At 33.7% G+C, this 17,700-nt stretch overlaps 1 long non-coding RNA gene across 1 annotated transcript in view; it reads right to left on the bottom strand.

The window, feature by feature from the left end:
• The window catches only part of LOC123572388 (uncharacterized), a 256,100-nt gene extending 244,455 nt beyond the window's left edge, over nt 1-11,645 (bottom strand). Inside the window, exon 1 of the long non-coding RNA XR_006696931.2 lies at nt 11,486-11,645. This is a non-coding gene — a long non-coding RNA (uncharacterized lncRNA). The remainder of the gene's footprint in view (nt 1-11,485) is intronic.
• Nucleotides 11,646-17,700: the final 6,055 nt, after the last annotated feature.

Here is a 17,700-nt window from a genome sequence, read left to right as displayed (position 1 = left end):
AGAGATACTGGTCTGCAATTTTCGTTTTTTGATGTGTCTTTGGTTTTGGTATCAGGGTAACACTGGCCTCACAGAATACATTTGAAAGTATTCTCTCATCCTCTATTTTTTGGAATAGTTTGAGTAGGATTGGCATTAGTTCTTCTTTAAGTGTTTGGTAGAATTTGACAGTGGGGCCATCAGGCTCTTTACTGGGAGACTTTTTATTACAGCTTCGGTATCATTACTTGTTATTGGTATTTTCATGGTTTGGATTTCTTCCTAGTTTAATCTTGGTAGGTTGTATGTATCTAGAAATTTATTTCTTTTAGATTTTCCAATTTATTGGCATATAGTTGCATGTAGTACCCATTAATGAGCCTTTGAAGTTCTGCATTATCAGCTGTCTCCTTCTTCATTTCTGATTTTATTGATATGGATCTCCTCTTTTTTTTTCTTATTCTGGCTAAAAGTTTGTAATTTTGTGTAATTTTTTTTTTAAAAAAAACAACTTTTTGCTTCATTGACCTTTTGTGTTTTTAATTTCAATGTCACTTATTTCTGCTCTGATATTTATTATTTCTTTTCTACTACTAATTTTGGATTTGGTCTGCTCTTGCTTTTCTAGTTCTTTAGGATGCAATGTTAGATTGTTCATTTGAAGTTTTTCCTCCTCTTGGATGTAGGCACTTACAGTTATAAATTTCCCTCTTAGTACTGATTTTACTGTATCCCAGAGGTTTTTGTATGTTGTGTTTACATTATCATTTGTTTCAAGAAATTTTTCAATTTCCTTCTAATTTCTTCATCAACCCACTGACCATTCAAGAGCATATTGTTTGATTTTCCATGTGTTTGTATAGTTTCCAAAATCCCTCTTTTTATTATTTTCTCATTTTATTTCATTGTGGTTAGAGAAGATGCTTGATATTATTTCAAATGTTTTAATGTTTTAAGATTTGTTTTGTGACCTAACATATGGTCTATTCTGGAGAACGATTCATGTGCTGAGGAAAAAATTGTGAATTCCATAGTTCTTGGATAAAGCATTCTTTAATCTATTAGATGCATTTGGTTTACAGTGCAGATTATATCTAATGTTTCTTTGTTGATTTTCTGTCTAGAAAATCTGTCCAATGCTGAAAGTGAGGTGTTGAAGTCTCCAGCTATTACTTTATTGGGGCCAATCTATCTCTTTAGCTCTAATAATATTTCCTTTATATATATTGGTGGTCTAGTGTTGGGTGCCTATATATTTAAAATTGTTATATCCTTTTGCTGAATTGATTTCTTTATTATTATATAGTGACCTTCGGCTCTTCTTATAGTTTTTGTCTTCAGGTCTATTTTGTCTGATATAAGTACAGCTACTGCTATATTTTTGGCTTTTGCTGGCATGGAATATCTTTTTTCATCCCTTTATTTTCATTCTATGTATGTCTTTATAGGTGAAGTATGTTTCTTGTAGGCAACAGATCAATTGACTTTGTTTTTTTTCAACTATGCAGCCATCTTAGGTCTTTTGATTGGAGAGTTTAGTCTATTTACATTTAAAGTCATTATTGATAAGTAGGAGCTTACTCCTGCCATTTTGTTATTTATTTTTTCTTTTTTTTAGTTGCCTTCTCTTCCTTCTTTCTTTTCTTCCTGTCTTCCTTTAGTGTAGATGGTTTGATTTAGTTCCTCTCTTTTTATTTTTTTTATGCCTCTGTTGTATGCTTTTTGGTTTAAGGTTGCCATGAGGTTTGCAAATACTGCCTTATGGCCCTTTATTTTAACCCAATAACAACTTAACACTATATAAACAAACAAAAAGAAAAGTAATAAAAACTCTACTCTTAACTTTGTCCCCCTACTTTTTAACTTTTTGTTATTTCTACTTATATCTTATTATACTGCCTGTGCCTCAAAAAGTTGTTGTAGTAATTATTTTGATTAGTTCATTGGTTATTCTTTTTACTTAGGATAAGAGTAGTTTACACACCACAGTTACAGCATTATCATATTCTGTGTTGTTCTATGTACTTACTATTACCAATGAGTTTTCCACCTTTAGATGATTTCTTACTGCTTATTAATATTAAATAAGTAATTTCAATATCTCTAACTGATCTGCAACAATTCACCCAAAGTCCAGATGAATTTCCAGCTGATTAGTTCGATTTTTAACACTGACACTGTTTTCTCCAAATTAACACATCCAAATCAAACTGGATCTTTTTCCCCTTCAAACATAAAACTTGATGGTCTTCAGATATTTTGGTGAATGATGCACTCATTCATTAATCAAATAAAATTTTGCCTGGAGCTCATGTGAGAGGTGTCAACTCTTTGTCAACAGACTCGAAAAGAGGGTCATTTTGGTAAAACAGACACACACAACGACCAATAAAAAGCAATGCTGCTACCTATCCTAATCAAAATAGCCCTGCATGCATAATTGTTAAACAGTCAAAAAGGGTGACCAAACATTGAAAGACATTCAATAGGTAGGAGGAGATGAAAAATGAATAAATCAAACTGATTTTAAATAAAAATGCAATAATTCAAGAAGAGATCATTTTATTTCAAATCCATGATTATGTCAAGTAAAGAGAATGTTGACTTCATAAAAAGAGACTGCTAGAGACATAAAAGAATAAGAAATCAAATAGTTCATAGAAACTATTAATAAAAAATTAATTTCCATTAAATCACCAAATGAGTATTTCTCAGTCTAAAGTCCTATCTTAGGATTTCAGATATAATACAGGATACCCATCTAGATTGGAACTTCAGATGCCTAATGAGTACTGTTTTAGTCTAAGTATGACCCAAATATTACATAGAATATGCCTATGAAAAGGTAATTCATTGACAAGGAAAGGACAAAGTAATTTGTTGCTTCTCTGGAATTCGGATTTGACTGGGTGCCCTGTATTTGTATTTGCTAAATCTGACAGCCTTACCTATTATATAGTTAGTGAGAGGAGATTAGATAATACACAAAGAGATCATAAAGAAACTATAAAGTAAGTTTGTATTACTTTTCTCTTAAAAAATATAATTTCCAGTTAAAATGAAAATCACTAAATACAAAAAAATGCATGACTAAAGACTTAAGTAGGAGTCTAAAAGACAGAGTCTAGAAATTCTCTTATAAATTAGATAGAAAAAGATAAAGAGGAAAAGCATGAGGGAAAATTCACGGGATATATAAAGATTAGATTCAAAAACCTAACATCTATCCAATAAGAGTTCTGGAGGGAAAAACAAGGACAATGCAGAGGAGGAGGTAATTTTCAGAATACCATGTTTGAATTTTACATAACAAAAAGTTAACAGAAATTTTCTAAAATTGGAATTCCTAATAAAAATATTTTAAGGTGAGACAGAAAACCAAAAATGAATTTATAATAACAATTATCAAGGTGGCAGAGAAAACAGAAGGGAAGAAGAAAAAATATGCTAAAATCATTATTTTCAAATGGAGGAGAATAACATGACTCAAGATAGATGTATTTATTATTTAGACCTGTAGTTATATATTTAGCCCAGATTTCTCAAAACAAAGCTTCAGGTTAAGGCTTGAATGAAGGTAGTTTATTTGGGAAGTGAATTCACTAATCAGGAATGAAATAATTAGTGAGTGAGACAGGGAAGGAAGAAAAGCAAATGTAAGAACGGGTTGTTGAGTTGGCTACCATAACAGGTGACTAAAACTCAATTCTAATGTATTTTCTGCGGAGTATTAGGAAAATTATTTTGCATTAATCTCCCCGGAAATGAAAGAGGAAAAACTTAGCCATATATTTCATGCCCCATTGGTTAAAGCCAATAATGTGTTCTATCTAATGTCAACACAATCAAAACTGTGATCAGAAGCAAAAGACTTAACACAAACCTGAGGCAAGTGAATGTGTACAGTTGTCTTTTCCATGTGAAAGCAAGTTGCATTTAATCATCTGTATTGATTGGCATTAAGAAGATTACATTCACCAAATCAATAGCCATATCTGAAGTGCTTAAAGTTGTGTCTATATTTTCTAGTCTGCCAAGGTTAGACATTTATTATTTCTCAGCTACACTTAAAATTAGATGCTGGGCCTCATTTTTATAACAGAAAGTCTGGAAATGTAGGAGATAAGAATCTCCTCAGAAGCTGCCACATAGCCCTTCTGGTTTTAACAGTATGCCTTAAATTGATCATTAGCTAAAAATAGTCATTTTCTTTTTTTCAGTGCATCATAACAGTTTATAATAGCCAGACAACTCCACTATTCCTAAAACTGCTATTTTTTTCCTTCCATTCAAGTGCAGCAATTTCTGCATAACCCAACATTTTCTCTTCCCCCATTCCTTCATTCAAATTCATCACTTGTCTGATGCTTAATTTTATGTAACAACTTGGCTGGGCCAAGATGCCCTGATATATGATCAAACATTATGCTGGATGTTTCCATCAGGGTGTTTTGGGATGAGATTAACATTGAAATCAGTGAACTTTGAGTAAAGTAGGTTGCCTTCCCTGATGTGGGGTGGGGGTCAGGGGGACAGAGTTTCATCCAATCCGTGCACTCCTGTATAGAACAAAAGACGCCCTTGATTGACAATAAGGAATTCCACCACTAGAGGCCTTCGAACTTGAACTGCAACATTGACTTTTCCTAGGTTGTCTCTAGTCTACCAGCCCACCCTGTAGATTTTGGACTTACCAGCTTCTATAATCATATCAGCCAATTCTTATAACTATAACACATAATAAATTGTATAACTCTATATATGTATATATACATATATACAAAAGAAGGACTATGTATGTGTTTGTGTATGTGTGCACATATATACATTTATTATATACATATGCATGTATTATATATCCTATATATAATACATCTATAGGTACATATCAATATTTTATTCTACTTATTTAATATGCATTTTTTATCAAAGTCTTCTTTGTAATTCCTATGATCTCAGCTAAAAAGAATTTTCTTTTCTAGCATTCAGCACGTTGGTAGTAATAGAATTTTGATCATATTCACATAATCTAAAATTCATTTACTTTAAAATCTTTAGAATCTTATTTTATTTTGTAAATATTTTTCAATAGTCAAAGAGCAGCATTGAAATCTCAACAAAGATTCCACTATCCCAGTGGGAATAAATCTCTATTTTACAAGCTGTAGCTATCTGAGTCAAAGTAATTTTCTATATTATGTCCCTTTATAAGTAATTACATTATTTTTACACTGTTCATCCAATATTAGAGAAAATACTTGAACTCTGCTGCCTGAACATTACTCTAGGCACGATCCAAGAGAAAATGTAATCATAATATCGACAGCTCTGTTTAAACTCCCTTCAAAGAAGTTTGGATCAGTCTCACACTGTGTCTGAAAGCAGATATTTATAAATTGCTTTGAATTATATGACACCTTTCTTCTCCCAAGGAGCTTATTCTTATAGTATTTATTCTGTGGCATTTCAAATAATTGATTTGTTTCAGTGTGCATGTCCAGAGGCCCCAAGGACATGGCCATGTTTTCCGCAGACCTAATAACTAAAATTAACTTGGGGCAAAAACCAATGAAGGTAGGCTAATGCAATCAAGTGGGAGGCACGAAGACCCAGTGTGTTGTGTGTTGTTCATCTCATGGAATATTTTTTGTGTGTGCTGCAAGGATATTGAAGATATATAAGATATTGAATTTTCTGTTTCTATTTCTGACCCTCTGCTGACTCAGTAACTGACTGTGGACAAGGAGACACTAAACATTTTGCAGCTGCACCACAATTATTTAGTAGAAATTATGTTATGGGTGAGCTGTGTTCAAACAGCATTACCTGCCAGACATTACACTGACTAAAGACATCATATTATAAATAAATTGAAATTCCTCAGATGATGAGAACTTGCAAACATAGCTTGTGTCTTATTTTACTGAATAAGACAGAACTCCCACTGCAGCTCCACTCAGAGCCCAACCTAGTGTGACTTGACCCATGAAAATTCCTTGAAGTCTCTAATAAACGTTTGCCTCAAGAGAATTTAGCAATATTGTCTGAGTTGCACCAGTAATCAAAGATCTTATCTAATATAACAACAGAAATTGAAACAGAAGATGACAAAGATGATGCTAAAGACCCAATATTCAATAGGTAGCTTTTTATAAGACATTAACACTGTTCCTTGAACTTACAATATGACTATTTTCTATTCTCAGCCCAGAATACAACTATAATGTGTGAAGTTGTATTTAGTTAAATTAAGTTGGTATGAAACACTGTAATCTAAAAAAAAACCAGCAAGAATATCAGTCACTGTTGATGTTGTTTCCATCTGAATCTAGAGTTAATTTCTACTTTCCGGCCGGGCGCGGTGGCTCAAGCCTGTAATCCCAGCACTTTGGGAGGCCGAGACGGGCAGATCACGAGGTCAGGAGATCGAGACCATCCTGGCTGACACGGTGAAACCCTGTCTCTACTAAAAAAAATACAAAAACTTAGCCGGGCGAGGTGGCGGGCGCCTGTAGTCCCAGCTACTCGGGAGGCTGAGGCAGGAGAATGGCGTAAACCCGGGAGGCGGAGCTTGCAGTGAGCTGAGATCCGGCCAGTGCACTCCAGCCTGGGCGACAGAGCGAGACTCCGTCTCAAAAAAAAAAAAAAAAAAATTTCTACTTTCCATAAGGTATTTGTTTGGTTTGGTTTGGTTTTACACAGATGTCAAATGCCTATGAATTTCCTAGGAGTATATTTCTCATCATTGTTATATGCTCAAGCTGTCACTATGTCAGACATAGAGAAGAAAGGAGTAAGGAGTATGATACGCATCTGTACACTTATTTTGTACAAATTAATGATGACAATCTCACTTGAAATTGAATTAACATATTAATATTAAATGCAATCTAGATTTCTTGGTAAAATCTCAACAAGAATAAAAACAGATTTAAATCTGAAAAAAAACTATTGCTTTTTGTGTGTATGTGTTTTTCACATAGCCCATTTTCCATTTCTTTTTCCATTAGTTAATAGCTCGATGGGGCTTTCCCCTGGGCCAGTAGCTGGGCTTTGAGCTCACATTTCTAACAAATCTCTGCCAATGGAGGCAATAGTGTTGCCTGCCGTGTCAATTCAGTCCTTATCTCTTTTTCTAATTGTTCTGATGTCCTCAGAATCCCATGTGCCAAAATAAGCCCTTGTCTGTCTGTTTCAGAGCTCTATGTGCCTGAGCTAGTTTCCACAAACACAGAAACATCTCCTGCACTAATGATCTTCTACACAAGTATAGGTTTGAAAAGAGCTGTGTATGGGATTCACTTCAGAAAAGTATTCCTCTCTTCAGTTATGAAGATAAGGATTAGGTTCAACTTTTCAAGTTATTCTGTTACTAAAACTTTTGTTTTCTTTAATGACCTTGATATTAGCCTTTCATCTTAATACATATAGAGTTAATGATTATGGATTTTAAGGAGGAACAGCTGTCTTACTTCTGTGTTTTTCTTCAGTGATGTTCAATTGCACAGATGTAGATACTATGTGGATATTTGGATTTAACTTTGGTTATTGTCTCTTCAAGCAGGTACCACACAACAAGACTTAAAGGTATTGTATGCATACACAATAGTATTCAAAATAATGAATCTCTTGACACTTTCTAAATGTTTAGCCCACCTAAGCACATCTCTCAATATGTCTATAGTAAGAATACAATTAAGAAGTAATCTGTTTTGTTTCTGCCTCAGCCATGATGGAGTAACAGGGCTAAGATTTATCCTCCCATTGTAAACAACAAACAACTAAAAAATAAAGTAAAAAGAATCAACGGTTTTCAGATATTAGACAATGGGTAGAACAATCACCTCTGAGAAAAGGGAAAAAAATTAAGTGAGCTCTACAATTGTCCCATCTTGCTAACTACAAATGTTTCCAGGCGAGAGCACGGGAAGAAGAAATGCAGACAGAGTCTACCAGTAGTGCTGAGTTGAGAAGACAAGTACAGAGTTCACACATGCCAAGGCATCTAGAATTCACAGGGCAGCATACTGGAAAGAGGCAACTACCTAAGAAAGAAGCTCAGAGGTCTGCAAAGGGCTCCCCTTGAGGCTTCGTCATGAGCATGAGCATGATTAGCACATGCAGAGTGAAAAGCTCCCTAATTCATGGGGCATCGAGTAGAGTCCTCAGAAGGGCACTGCTTCAAGCCCACCTAGAAGGGATCAGCTTCTTTTCAAGCAGCTTACTGTTTTGCAGAATAAAGTCCAAAACTCCTAAAAAGAATGCAAATACTCTAGAATGCCACATATAAAATTTCAGTTAAAAAATATGCATAAAACAAAAACTGGGGAAAACTCAATCAGTACCAACAGACACAGGTATGACAGACGTGAGAGAATTAATAGATATGAAAATTAAAGCAGTCATTATAAATATACTCATTATGTCCAGGAAAATAAATGAAAACAAGCATAATAAGGAGAGACATGGGGGAAAAAAGATCAAAATCAAAATTCCAAATAAGAAAAATAAAGCAAAAGACACATTCTTTTAGAACACGCTTCTAACATTCACCAAAACAGAGCATATTATGACTCACGAAGCAAGTCTCAATAAATGTAAAAGATTTTAAAACATGCAAAATGTGTTGTCTAGCCAGAATTAAATTAAAAATTAATAACAAAAATATATAAATTTCATAAATATATTGAAATGAAACAACCTAATTGTAAATAATTGATGGGTCATAGAAGAAATCACAAAGGAGATTACAAAATATATGAACAAAATTCAAATGAAAGCATACTATGTCAAAATTTTGAGGATGCAAATAAAGCAGTTCTTAGAGAAATGTTTATAACTTTATAGGTGTATATAAGAAAAGCAGAAGGGTCTACAATCTATATACTAAGCTTCCACAATGAGTAATTAGAAAAAGAAGAGAAATTATATTAAAAATAAGCAGAAGAAAGAAAATAACACAAATCGATGAAATAGTAAAGTTATATAAATCTATACCACTTTGTATACATAAAACTACACACACATTCACACACACACACACATATATTATACATATATATTGAGAGAGAGAGAAACAGACATAGAAAATCAACTAAAACATAAGTGGCTTATCTGAGATCAATAAAATTGATAAATTTCTAGACCGATTAAAAGGAGAGAAGATGTATATTTCCAGTATCAGAAATGAGAGAAGAAAACTCACTACAGAGGCTACAAACATTAAAGGAATATTATAAATAATTGCATGCCAATCATTCCAACAACTTAGATGAAATGAACTTTAAAAAATAAACTAACAAAGCTCATTCCTGAAAAACTAGATAACACAAATAGCCCCTTATCTCTCTAAAAATTGGATTTGTACCAAAATGGTCACAATGATTAAAATCTAGGGATATATAAGACTTCATTGGTGAATTCTAACAACATTTAAGGAAAAATAATACAAGCTATTATTTCAGCTCATTCTGATGAGCTACATACAATGACACTCACAAACACAGATCCAAAATTGTCAGCCTAATTTTAGAAAATGAAATTTAACAATATTAAAAAGACTAATACATCATGACTAAGTGGGATTTATCTCAGAAATAAAAGTTTTGTTTAGCATTGGAAAATCAAACAGCATAATTCACCATCATAGAGACTCAAACTGAAAGAAAAGATATTCTCAATATAAGTGGAAAAGCATTTTACAAAATGTAACATCAACTCATGACTTTAAAACTCAGTGAATAGAAATCGAAATTGTGGAATTGTGGCAGTTTGAATAATTGACTCCTGATCACTGAAAGCTGTGAGTGTTACCTTATATGGCAAGAGGGGCTCTGCAGGTATGATTAAATCTTGAAATGAGGTAATCATCCTGGATTATCTATGTGGGTCCTAAAACAGCCACAGGCATTCTTATAAAAGGGAGGCAGGGGGAGATTCTAGTCCGAAGAAAGGGATATGATGACCTCTGCGTGAGATTGGAGCATGGAAGGACCAATCCGGAGCCAGGGAATACAAGGAATGCAGTTCTAGAAGCTGGAAAAGGCAAGAAAATAGACTCTCTCCCTAGAGCTTCCGGAGGGTACATGACCCTGGTGACACCTTGGTTTTGTTCCAGTATATCCGATTTCAGATCTCTAGCCTCCAGAAGTGCAAGAAAATAATTTTGAGTTGTGCTAACACACCAGATTTGTGGTAATTTGTTAAAGCTGTCGTAGGAAACTAGTATGGAAGAAAACTTCCTCAGCCCAATAAAGACATCTAAGAACAATCAATAGCTAACATCATGCTTAATCATAAAACTGAATGCTTTTTCCTTAAGATTGAAAACCAGGATTGGAAGCAAGTATGTCCAACATTATGCTGTAGATGCTAGTAAATTCAATAAACAAAAATGTAAATAAAAAGTATAATGATAAAAAAGCAGATTTAGGTAGAAAATTGTTTATTTTTTTAAAAAGCTAATGAAACTAATGAGTGAGTTTAGCAAAATTACCTGACTCAATTTCAACACTACAAAACTAAATATAGTGGCAAAAAGCCCAGAAAATGAAATAGAAAAAAAACCTAATACCATTTACAGAAACATAAAAATATTAAATACCTAAGACTGAAATTTGACAAAACTTGTGGAAGGTTTATACACTGAAATCTACAAAATATTGTCTTCAGAATAAAGGAAGACTTAAATAAATGGAGAAATGTAGCACAATCAGAAGATCCAATATTGTTAAAATGTTAAACTCTTTCCAGACTGACCAAGGTCAAGGGTTGGCAAACTTTTTCTGTGAGGAACCAGATAGTAAATATTTTAGGCTTTGCAAGCTATATGTCATCTCTATTATACATTCTTTGTTTTTTGCTTAGGTTTGTTTTTTGCAACCACTTAAAACTGTAATAATAGCTATTTTTAGCTCAAAGTCACTACAAGAACAGACTCTGGGGTGAATTTGACACATGGACTGTACGTTATTGACTCCTGCTATATTCAGTGAATACCAGTGAAAATCCCAACAGACTTCTATTATGAAATTATATGGAAACACAAAAGTGCTAAAATAGCTAAAGATTGAAAATGAAAAACAAAGTTGAAAGACTTATACTTCCTGACTTGAAGACTTATTTTTCAACCCCCAATTAATCAAGTTAGTGTTAGATTCATATCAAGTTATATAAACATATACAGATCAGTGGAACTGGAAAGAAAGTAAACAAAAAAAATGCACATATGGTAAATTTATTTTGACAAAGAGACCAAGCAATTCCACAAAAAGGATAATCTTTCAACCAATAACTCTGGAACAACTGGATGTCCATTTAGGGGTAAAAGAGAAAACATCAATCATCCCTTACTTCAGAAAAATAATTTACAAGTAAGTCTGTGATTAGGCAAAGATTTCTAAAGAGAACATGAAGATCATGACTCTGTTAGTCCATTTTCACACTGCGGATAAAAACATACCCAAGACTGGGCAATTTACAAAAGAAAGAGGTTTAATGTACTTACAGTTTCACATGGCTGGGGAGGCCTCACAATCATGGCAGAAGGCAAGGAGGAGCAAATCACATCTTACATGGATGGCAGCAGGCCAAGAGAAAACTTGTGCAAAGAAACTTTTATAAGGCTCTGCCTTATAAAGCCATCCGATCTCATGAAACTTATTCACTATCATGAGAACAGCAAGGGAAAGATCTGCCCCCTGTGGGTCAATTACTTCCCAACGGATCCCTCCCACAACATTTGTGAATTCAAGATGAGATTTGGGTGGGGACACAGCCAAACATATCAATGACCTTTTGAAACTATCACTAAAGTGTTGGATTTTATGAAAATATAAAACCTTTGTTTTTTGTAGGACATTATTAAGGAAATGGAAGGACAAACCACAAACAGGGAAAATATATTTTTAAAATTTATATCTCATAAAGAACTTCTAGCTAGAACAGAAATCAGCCAACCAAAGCATGTGGCAAACCTGGTCTGCAAATTTTTGAAAGGAAAGTTACATTCATTTATTTATGTCTTGTATGTAGCTCTTTTCATAATAGAAGGCCAGAGTTGAATAGCTGCAACAGAAATCTTGTGGCCCATAAAGCCAAAATATTCACTGTTTGATCCTTTACAGACACAGTATACCAACCCCTGAGCTGGAATAAATATAAAGAACTTGTGTGGCTCAACAATAAATAACCCAATTTTCATAAATGGGCAAAGATTTGAACAGACACTTCACAAATGAAGATATATGAATGGCCAATCAACATATGAAAAGCTTTTCAAAATCATTAGTCATTAGGGAAATGCAAATTAACAACACAATAGACAGCACTTGAAACCTATTAAAATGGCTAAAATTAAAGACTGTTCACACCAACTGAAAAATGGGAGGAGAAGCAACCGGAATTCACAAATATTGCTGGTGGGAATGTGAAAAAAAAATTGTAAATCACATTTGATAATTTGATAATGTCTTTAAAAGCTAAATGTACACCAACTATACAACTCAGTCATTCTACACGTAGGTGTTTACCTAGAAAAATACAAGAATATGCCAATACAAAGGTATGTTCTTGAATGTTTAGCACAGCTTAGTATGTTACAGCCCAAACTAGTAACAGTACAAACATCTATTCGCAGCTGAATGTATACACAAGTTGTGGTATGTCTAGTCAATGTAATAGTACTCAGCAATAAAAAGAGTGATAGAAGCAACTGAATAATAAGGCAAACAACCTGATTTTCAAAGTAATGGGAAATGAATGATTCTCAAAATAATTATGCTTAGTGAAAGAAGGAAAAGGGGCTAAATAGTAAAAGAGTACATGTTATATGATTCTAAAAAATATGAAATAATCTAAAATAACAGAAAGCAGATTCGTGGATGCATGGAGATGGGGTAGGTAGACTAAGGGATAAATTACAAAGGGGAATGAAGAAATCTTTGAGATTGATAGAAATGTTTATTATCCTTATTGTCATAATGATTTCATAGTTGTATACATATGTCAAAACTAATCAAATTGTACTCTTTAAAATGTTACCTTCTTGTGCATCAATTTCACCTCAATAAAGCTGTACAATAATAGAAACTTTTCTTAGACAAAATTTTTATAACTACAATTTCTCCAACATAAATATTACTCTTGGAGTGTTACTTGTGAAGGAAAAAATAATTATAGTGACATTCAGCCTAGCTACTCAGATTGTTGTCTGAGAAGAGACAGCTTTGACATTGACTGAGAGCTTTTAGAAACACTGAATCTGTTCGCGAGCCATACCACCACCCCAGAGCTTTTGATCAAATTATGCATTTTAAAAAGGTCTCTAGGTGATTTACATGTACTTTAAAGTTTGAGACATACTGCTCTGCACACAAGAGCTCTGACTCAAATGAAAGGTAAAAATCAATATAAAAATTTCTCGTCAGAGATGTTATTTACAAAATTCAGCTATCATATCATGGGTGTTACTAGATAATTCTACAATGTTCTTTGATTCTGATTCCACAGTCCCATGTCATTCCCTTTTCTTACTAGACCTGCCCCCATTTTTCATGTGTCATTTTCCCCCACCTCTTCTAATCTCCCCGTACTTGAGCATAAGTGTTCCTTTTTTTCATAGATAATGTTGGGTGGTTGCAATCACTTTAAAATCATATTGGCTTTCCTTGCCTCCATTCCTATCTATGATTTCTTTATATTGTGGTAAAGTCAACAGGCGGTGGTTTCAGAGAGTTAGTCACCTAATCTGAATCAAAATCTCTAAAATTAATTCCAGAAATTATTAACAAAAATAAACAAAGAGGAAAAAACTGAATGATATATACAACTATGCATTTAATTCTTCTTTAATACATTTTCAATGAAATCTAAGTACAATTGGAAAAACAAGCTAAAAATAAAGACTTGAAGAGATCATAATACAAAGCAAGTGCACTGAGTAAAGGGCAAACTCTGGGGAAACGATTATCTTCTTTTAAACTTGAGGTTTTACTACATAGGTTTTACTAGGTACTCACATGTATTACATCGTTTTTTGTTTTTTTTTTTTAATAAATTTGTGAGATAAGAAGTCAAATACCATCATTTTCTAGATGGCTATGCAATTTGTCCACTGTCACTCAGCTGGGATTCAAATCCAATTGTTTCGACATTCAGCCTAGTATTCTCTGCACAGCCCATATTACACGTATGAAATGTCCTTGGGAAAAAACACTGTGAAGATCTCTTTCAAATTTCACATATAAGTGTTTGAGTCAAAAACTCAAACAATGCCTTGAAGCTTTTGTTCTTATGATGAACCAAAATTTGAAAGAGTTTGATGCTAAAATCAAAATTACTTTTGAATTATAAAAGCATGTAAATACAACTTTATCTCCAAGACTTATATTGTCTTTTTCCCTAAAAGGAAATTGCAGGCTTACATTTCATTTGGTAAAATACAAAACTGGAAGATATTTTTATCTGAATAGTTTTTTTTAATTATTAATCAAGTTGTTAATTCTAGTGTTTCTAGTGTTTTCGCTGAAAACTAGAGATCCAGATACCATATTTTAAAAGGCACTGTTTGCAGATTTCTTTCTACCAACTAAAGAAATATTTCCCCCTTTAGGTAAATGTACTGTATTTGTCCTACCTTTTATCATGGGGGTCAGCCATCATTTGAATCCTTTTTTCTTTCCTTAAGTGGCTATTTCTTTGATTTCTTATTAAAAGGCTTGGTAGAAATAGATAGAAATGACACCTAGAAAATAATATTTCTGCACCTGAAAGTCATAAACTTTCCAATTTAAACTTGGAAAAGTATCTGAAGCAAGCCAAAATGAGCACAGAGCAAGTCCAATGACAAATGCTTCATTCTTTTTTTCTCTCGATTTTTCTTTTCTTTTTTTTTTTTTTTTAAGAGGTTGGGGGTTAATTGTTTTGTTTTATTTTACATTTGGTCAGCTGGCACACTGCACAGAAACTTGAGATTTTTTTTTTTACCCTTTCTCATTTCAGTTGCTTTAACCATGTCCTAAATTAGCTTTTCTTTAAGTCTTGAAGGGAGTTGGCTTCCACTCCCCAAATGGAACAATAGTTCCTCCTGAGTGAGAGCGCCAGCTACATATATTATCTGTCCTGTTCCCAGCAGGAGCATTCCAGCGCCTGCTTAGAAAAATTAGTCACATGGACTTTTAGTTTGGGGAAGGGGTGGCTAGCCTTAGTTGTCATCTTTAATTTGTGAGAGAATTGAGCTGTTTTTCTCCTTTCAAGTCTTCCATTTACCCATTTTAGACTCTTGTAGATGCTTTACCTTTTCTTCATGCAGTCAAGAATGAGCCCATCTTCGGAAGGCTCCAAGAACTGGGGACACATTTAGCCTCTTAATGCTGCTTTGTTGGCCCAATTCCACTTTGGTTAATTGCATTCTGTTCCACAAACATATCTCTGCATTTTCATTTGGTGATGAAAAGAGATTGCTTTTCAACCTCCTCTTCTGAGCTCAATCCTCAAAGGCCCAGCATGGATCCGTCCAAAGTTGCCTAAGGAAAAATTCCCCAAGTGTGGGAGAATCCAAAAGAGCACGGCCATTCTCAGCCCTCCTCACACCCACACCAAAATCAGTATTGACAGAAAAATGTATGTTTATCTGACTGCAGAAGTTTGCCCTTTGCTTTAAAAGAGGTACTTATTTACCAAGGGGCAGTGATGACACACTTGAGGATCCATACCAAATACCATTCAAGAGAGTCAGGAATTCCTTGGAAACACATTGTCTGTTTCTTCTTTGAAAAATGAAAAGCACTGCAAAGAAATTCTAAAAAGTCAGTTTTTGTAGTTTCTATGCTCCAAAGGTAGCTAGTATACTAGAGACAGTAACTAAATAGATGCATCTTATCATGATGACTTTTTTTTTTTTTTTTTTTTTTTTTTTGCGCTACAATGTTTATAGCAAGGGCTCTTCACTTTTATTTCAATTGTGTGAAACAACGTGACAGTTGCCTTTGTTATTTTAGCTTCAGAAGTTTCTAAAACACTTGTCTCTGCAAGATTATCTTGATGTTAAGGCACAGGAAATTTGCTTTAAGGCTCTGCTGACTCCACATTTACACATTTTTCTTCTGATGAAGTATTTTGTTTCCTTTAAAACCAAATGATATCATGTAACTCAAACAATGTAGAACTATACTAATTATGATCTAAAATGACAGATGTAGATGGAGTCATACTTTATGTCTGTTCTTGTAGTATATATAGTCATTATCCATCAAGTATTCACATGTACACTGGGAATTTTCATACCAACTGCCAAAACTTCAAACTAACCACTTAAAAAAAAAGTTCGACTTCAAAAGGTTTACAGTTTTAATTTGGACAGCACCGCCAGGAAGTGATCCGTGAACACATTCATTTCGCTAGTCTTTGTAACTACAAAGTTCTCATGATTAAGCTTTTTACTTTCTCTTTCTCTTCTTTTTTTCTTTTCCTTTTTTTTTTTTTTTTTTTTTTTTGGTGTGTGTGTAGCTTAACTTTATGATTCATGGGCTAAAATAGGATCCTGAGAGCTTTACTGTTGGTGTCATACTTTCACATTTTCTATTACAAGTTTCATATGAATGTAAAATTGTATTAATTTGTGTTATAAATAGCCTTAAAAAGGGATTAATCATCATAGAACCAAATTGTTTTTCCCAGATATCAGTCATGATAAAGTCTTAGGAAATATAGTTTTAGGTAAAAAAAGAAGAAGAGAACACTCTGAAATATCTAAATGTTTGGTTAACACTAAGCTTTCTCATACAGAAAAATTACAAATTTGCCCCCTCCCCCAAAAAATCATACTCAGTTCAATGAGATGGCAGAACAGTGATATTTTCACTTAAAAAAAAAAAAGGAAGAAAATCTATTTATTAAAAATCACTAGGCTGGGTGCGATGGCTCATGCATGTAATCCCAGAACTTTGGAAGGCTGTCAAGGGCAGATCAGGAGGTCAGGAGTTTGAGACCAGCCTGGTCAATATGGTGAAACCCTGTCTCTTCTAAAAATACAAAAATTAGCCAGGTGTAGTGGCACACTCCAGTAGTCCCAGCTTCTTGGGAGGCTGAGGCAGAAGAATCTCTTGAACCTGGGAATCAGAAGTTGCAGTGAGCCAAGATCACGCCACTGAACTCTAGCCTGGGCAACAGAGTGAGATTCTGTCTCAAAAAAAAAAAAAAATTAAAAATCACTAATTAAATGTGAATCATATAACTGCTCCTAGAAGAAAATAGCCTAATAAAGAATGGTATTTTTAAAATTACATAGTTTTGCCTGTTTACTAAAACATGTATCTTGTCTTTGGAAGTTCTGAGATCCACATCTCAGGGAAAAAAGAAACCCTGGAAAGTATATATTCCTAGAAAAGCATCCATAGTGAATAATGAGCTCATTTTCATTTAAGGATAAAAAATGTAGATATCTTTATCTAAAAATGTGAGAAATTTTCAGAAAATATGGCTAAAATAAAAATATACTTGAAGAAAATGGATAAAGTCCATGTCATAAAATATTGGATTTAGATGACACTAATATTTGAAGAAAGTATAAAGTTAAGCCAAGAACTAATTACTCCAAGAAGCTGAAAATATTCTGTGCTCGGGATGAGTGTATATTACTGCTTTAAATATACATTATAAACAATAGGGAGAATTTCAGAAATACTAATCTTAGTGTTTAGTTGTGGTCCTGACTCTTTGACA

The sequence above is a fragment of the Macaca fascicularis genome, chromosome 3 (genome assembly GCF_037993035.2).
Source record: "Macaca fascicularis isolate 582-1 chromosome 3, T2T-MFA8v1.1".
Classification (NCBI taxonomy): domain Eukaryota; kingdom Metazoa; phylum Chordata; class Mammalia; order Primates; family Cercopithecidae; genus Macaca; species Macaca fascicularis.
Note: the sequence above shows the minus strand (reverse complement) of the source record. Positions and strands in the feature narration are given on the sequence as shown.